The following is a 6,185-nucleotide window of genomic DNA, read 5'->3' as shown; positions in this document are numbered from 1 at the left end:
CCTGCATGGAATTGTAGAAGCCTGTGGTAAGCGCCGGGCAAAGTGGGCAACATTGTTTTGGTTTGGCGCATAGAATGCAACACACCTGTCAGCAGGAAAGTGCCCATGCCAAATAATGACCAGTATCCATAGGACAATGGGATCATTAAGTGTTTGGTGCTAACGGTAAAAAGTGGCCATCACATAATTACTGCCACTTTTACTGTTTGGCCTAATTCCAGGTTACACAAATCTATCGGTAATTCCTCCGTCGTTAGCGTAATCCAGTGCAAATTCCTCCAGAGGAATTAGTGCCAAAAGTAGAAACGTTAAACCCACATTATTTCAAGGTAAATCAACACTGAGAAACTGCCAAAAAAACAGGCTGTAGTTCATACCAAAATACAGTGCAGTTACCCCCACCTAAGAGGCGGAGGTAAATGCACTAGATGGTGAACATGAAGCCTCTAGAGCATCCAATTGGTTCCAAAAAGGTAATCAAGGCCCACACTTTCCGCAATCAAAGTCCCAGGCACTATGAAGCCCCTAGCAAGCGTGAACACCCATATCCACAGCCTGCAGTCCATTAGTCTGTAGCGCAGCCAATGATACTGGCACACCAAAGGCAGCTGAGACATGTCACGAGGCGGCCGGCCAATGACTAAATAATCACATTCTGTCAACTGATCTGGGACAACATTAGAAACCAGCTGACCCTGATTTAGGTTGCCCACCAGAGCAGGATCAACATCAAGACTGAAATCCCACCCTGCTGAAGCTGGGAACAATTCTGCACTTCTGTGCCACTGGATAACATTTCACACCCGTAGAATCCTGAATGCCACATACCAGCAGCTAGCCTACTCCAAAGTGTTGGCCAAAGTGCTGGATGCACTTATCAACCATGCACCAAACCACTTGTCCCTGCTGCACCACCCTGGCTCAGGTGTAGGAAACCCAACGTCATTACAGCCTTAGACTGCATGCACATGGCATTGCTACTTGGCCAGGCAGTGGAACAGGTATACCGCAAATGAAAACAGTGCTATTTCATGAACATACAGATGACGTGAAACTCTGATCTGACATGAGCCACTGTTGTGCCTGTTTCCCCCACTCAACTCAAGAAACCATTCTGCTAAACAACAGCACCCTGGGAGATGCTTCATTTGATTCATGTTGAAATCCCACTTGTTTCCACGCAGATATCGTATGTCGACCTGATGGATATTACAATCCTTATGAACACGTTTTGCCCATAAACATTCTACTATCTCTTTTTCCACATTATCAACTAGGTTTCTAGACCTAGAGTGCTCCCCTGAAGATGATGACATTGCCTAGCGGGCCATTTACAGAATGAGCATCACACACCATCGTCAAGCACGGTGGTCTGGATTAAGATCAGATTGTTACTATGTCAAAAAAAACTTTCATGAACTACTAGCAGTAACCCATGACAAGGTCTTTCCTGTGATGCATTTGTACAGTTGGGAACTTCAAACATATTGATACATGGCTATTAACTGATCACTAACTGTGTTTTACTTGCTATACTTTCATTCTAAAGAAACTAATTGGGACCCATACTGTCAGAGCATCATTGCTGGATATTGTATCTGAATATGAAACATATGATACTACGATTTTAGTCAAAGTAAAAGGGCACCCGCTCCACACCAATCTATAGCATTAGTCCAACATGTGTAATAACATGACAAATCCTTATTTTTCGAGAAATCCTCCTCTTTTTGTCCAACTCTTTTATTTTTGTAATATGGGACACTGTTCCTACACGTCCCCCAGGTTGTTTGCCCCTTGGAGGGTGATTGGGGGCAGATAACACGCTGAGAATATTGATTTTGGACAATATGGTTCACAAGTTTAGGATGAGTCAGACTACTTTGTTTCGTACCGCATGTTTCTTTATACATGCATATCTTGATTTGTTTAATGTTCTGCATTGAAGTTTACTCTACAGTACACACTTCAATATGGAACTCATGTTAGAACCTCGTCTTAATGACCTATCCAGCAATTCATTTCACCGATCCAATATGGCGGCTACCTACACGAGGTCTGCAGACTTCCATTACCGTGGCAACCACCACGCATCCTGGAGTGCAGTTTCGCGAGACACAGCGGACGTTGTGCACAGACAGGTAAACCCTCGATCAGCACGTACTGATTAGAGACATTTTTCCCGCTGACCCAACAGTGATCATTCTTTTCTCTTGATCACTACAGATACTGGCTAAGAGATACTGAACACTAGTGACATACTTCTGTGAAGGGCAGCGACCTGTACTACAGCTAATGACTGCCGCTTCCAGCGACTATCACCATAGTAACCATCACACGCTATGCCAATGCGCTCGCCGCGTACATACTTTCTTAAAACAGTTATTCTAATTCAGAGATACAATCCACTTAATAAGAATTTCCTGTCAGACTTATAGGAATGTCTTGTGTTACATAGCGTATATTTGCTCTCTCCAATTTAGAGCATGCATAGAGCTACAAACCGGCATGAAAGAAGATACGTTTTTGGACGCGCTGTAACGTATTTTCCAGCCACGAGTTTTTCTGCATTTGTGTGACTTCCTAAGTGCTACACGAGTGAGTTTGCCCGATTTCCTTAGTTATCTCATCTTTTAAACACAACGTGCTAAACAGTTATTCCGATTCTACTCGTCAGGTGACACATAATACCCTTTCTTTTAACCCACAGATAAGGTTAGCTTTATCGAATCCATTAGAATACAATTGTATTGTATTTCCTGGAATTAAGGATTTATTTATTTAACGCCAAGAGAAAGACACCTCTGTTCATTCTTTCCTGAATGTGAGTAACCATATCTACCATTTATCACGCTGTTTTTCGCCTGATTAGTCATTATCTCTTTTTGCATAATTTGTCAGCCCTTGATGCCGTAAAATCAGCCAGACTCCATGAATATCACGATACTAGTCACTTATCAGCCCTACACACAATGGGTCATTATTGTGCTACATTGACAACCTATTCAACTTATGCTTGGCAAATTGGTGCTCACCGGGTGCCCTTGAGACACTGAGTGTCTAAAACCAGTAGGATACTGGTCACTGGAATTACCGTCCAGAAAATGTATAGTATGTTATATTACGATTATCTAAGCACTCTGTAGTTTCTACATTTAACCCTTACCGCTGGGCATTAGCTCTTACCATCTGCTTTGTATTCTTTGTTATACATAACTATGAAAAACATTCTCATGGGAAATATTTTTTTCCCTTTCTTTTTTCCCCTCCCCCACCTCCTTTTTTTCCCATATTCTCCATTTGTCTACAATTGGCTTTAATGTGCCCTAGTTCAATTAGGCTCAAAAAGAGGAAACAACCTCGAAACGCAACAGCCAAGTAGATTGAACTCATGGACGTGCTCCGTTGCATTGAATATCAATATACTTAAAACTGAAAAAATCTGTTTGTTTGATTAAATGTTTCTAATTTCTTAAACTGAGATCATTATTGAATACAATTGAACGTGTTTTGCATGTTGAATTTTGTTTGAACCATTGAACGTCTTTTGACAGCATAACATAGTGTGCAGGGGACAGGAGGGCTCCCAATTTGGATCCTCTGACTCTTCCCATTTTATGTAATACTGGTCTTGTGCCAAGACCATTTTTTCTCCCCTGCACCTTAAAATTCTAGAATGTTCATATCCATATATGAAAAATGTACTTTAAACCATTAGTGTGCACCGATAACCCCAAGTTTTTTTTAAACAACAGCACACTGCCAGGTTACATGGACACCAACAGAGGGTAGCGTACTTGAATTTCGTCAATTAAGTCGTGCATGGAGAGCTAGAAAAAAGAAGGGAATGGGAAAGAGGGGAGAAACAGTCCCACAACACAGAAACAGTGACAATGTCAACAGCACCAACAATATAGCTTAAAGCAGTTGGAACTGAAATAAACAATAAGATGGCTCAGAAGCGACTGAAGTGATCCTGGGGGTGGAGTTCCAAAGCCCCATGGCAGTGATCCGCAGACCAGAAGTCATTGTATGATGCCATAACCGTAAGTAAACATTAACAATAGACGATGAGATAATTAATGGATTTATTTGTTTGCAGGCGGTGGCATAAGTGTGCTGGGAGGCATACCAGTAGGTTCTAGAATAATTTGGAGTTCTGATTCTGTCAGGTGACCAGCGATCTATAAAGGTGAAAGGTTTGGAGGGCGGGTCAGATCAGTTAGGTTCATTCGAATTAGGTGTAGGATGCTGTTGCCTTGGCTTCAAAAACAATGAATAAAGATGCTGTTTGTTATCACCCTAAAATGATGAGTGAACCTGGTTTCTCTGACAGTTTTGGCTCCTTGGCCTCCTCCTCGGACCTGTCACGCAACGCTGGAACACTGTCATCTTGCAGACGATCTCCTCTCGAATGAGCCAGCTCATGCCAAACCAAGAGGTAAAAAATCCTGTTTTAAAACTTTAGGCATTGTCAAAAGAAGGTTGACCATAAGTGGTGCAGCTGTGTGCGCCGCTCAGGGGAGCTAAGTGTTTTCATGATGACTAAACAAGTCGCAGTTTTGTTTCAGGGTGATGCTAGTGTGTGTTGGAAATTCTGGGTAGGTTATTTAGTTTTATTGTTCATCTTTGCCTAGCGTATTATTATGATTCTTGCCGTAAAATATTTGCTCTTTCCTAATATAGACCTGGCAAAGTACTAGCAGTTCTGATTTCTGGTCATTGTGATCTGCAAAGGCTCTGTTGATTCTTTGGGAACTCTGTCTGGTAATGGCCAAATGGTCTTCTGGTAATCTGGCCTTGTATTTAGGGAATGGGAAAATAAACTGATAATTGGATAACGTATCAGGAATGGCACTATTGGAACAGCCTATTTCAATAGGGTCAGATGGGGCGAGTTGAGAGTGAGTGCCCCACGCCCTGTCAGGACAACTCAGCGATGTCTCCGGACACCCCCCACTCACTGAGGATCGCATCAGAAAGAGGAGCCGCGATGTGTATGGAACCGGGGTAGGTGAGTTTTGAGTGAGTGGCACTAAAACAATGGCCACATATAGGCAAGAGGCACTCGAAGCAGGTGCTTGTACCATCACCTAAGGGCACACCTTCTCATTACATGTTCAGTAGCTACAACAATGGAACATGTGAGTTTATCAAAATTTGGCACAGCTGACCCAGGAGAATAGACAAATTCAGTTAGTACTAGAAAGGGCTTCCATTTGAGATGATTAGCAGCTTTGAAGCATGCCCTTGAGTGGGCAAAGGGAAGATAGGTGTCAGAAAGGCTCACCTGCAGCAGTGAGTCTCGGTCTGGTGGCGCTGGTGGAGGAAGGTGCCCATTCCACCATGGAGGCCGAGTTGCTTCACCCTGACCTCCCTAAAACGACAGCCACTACGGAGAGTCAGGGTGAACGCGACGTGGCCCGCGGAAGGCATTCCAGCTTTGCACTGCCTACAAGAATCATTGGCACCGGTAAACTCTTGCATTGTAACTGTTTACTTGTTGCTATAACGCTTGTTTCTCCTCTGCGTCCCCTTGTTTTTCCTGCATCCTGCTACTACTAAGAAACTCTTGTTATTCCCTTGGTCCTAATTTTTGCTTCCTTATATTTTTGCTGCTCCTGATTCCTCCTTCACTGTGTTTTGCTGCTTCCTCTCCTTTTTTGGTTTCTGCACCAGCTGATGCCCAGTTCTGACTTGTTAGCCTTCTCAGCTGCCCTAGTCTACTCTGCTACATCATCCTGCATTGCAGACCTGCATATTGTGACTGCATTTCTACTACGCAGGGTTTTTTCCCCATCATTGGGTATTCCGCTAGACCAGGATCTGTCCTTAGGTTCAGCCTCTCTCTCCCCCTGTTCAGTCATGGGTCTGGGTGGCTGCCCGAAAGGACAGACCCTTTCTCTTCCCTAACCAGACCCAGAAAGGAACACAGGTAAGGTGTGCAGCTGACAAAAGGTCCAAGACAGTGGGGAGAATATTCTGCCTGGTTTGAGAAGGCCAGATACTGACAGAACATTTAAAAAATCAGGGGGCTTGAGGACTCAAATGAGTGATTAAAAAGCCAAATTAAGTATGTGAGAAGATCGGGGACAACTAAGATAGATAACACCTCCTTGTTGATCTGTCCACAGATAGTATATAATAAGCAAGATGATGAACAGTAGAAGAAATCATAGACTTTT

The 6,185-nt window shown here is 43.2% G+C and overlaps 1 long non-coding RNA gene across 1 annotated transcript in view; it reads left to right on the top strand.

The window, feature by feature from the left end:
- Positions 1-4,335: 4,335 nt before the first annotated feature.
- The window catches only part of LOC138579550 (uncharacterized), a 74,077-nt gene continuing 72,227 nt past the window's right edge, over positions 4,336-6,185 (top strand). The window contains exon 1 of the long non-coding RNA XR_011304060.1: positions 4,336-4,441. This is a non-coding gene — a long non-coding RNA (uncharacterized lncRNA). The remainder of the gene's footprint in view (positions 4,442-6,185) is intronic.

Source organism: Ambystoma mexicanum, chromosome 3p, assembly GCF_040938575.1.
Source record: "Ambystoma mexicanum isolate Mex_15411 chromosome 3p, UKY_AmexF1_1, whole genome shotgun sequence".
In the NCBI taxonomy this organism is placed as follows: Eukaryota; Metazoa; Chordata; class Amphibia; order Caudata; family Ambystomatidae; genus Ambystoma; species Ambystoma mexicanum.
The sequence above is the reverse complement of the archived record's forward strand: the minus strand, read 5'-3'. Positions and strand labels throughout refer to the sequence as shown.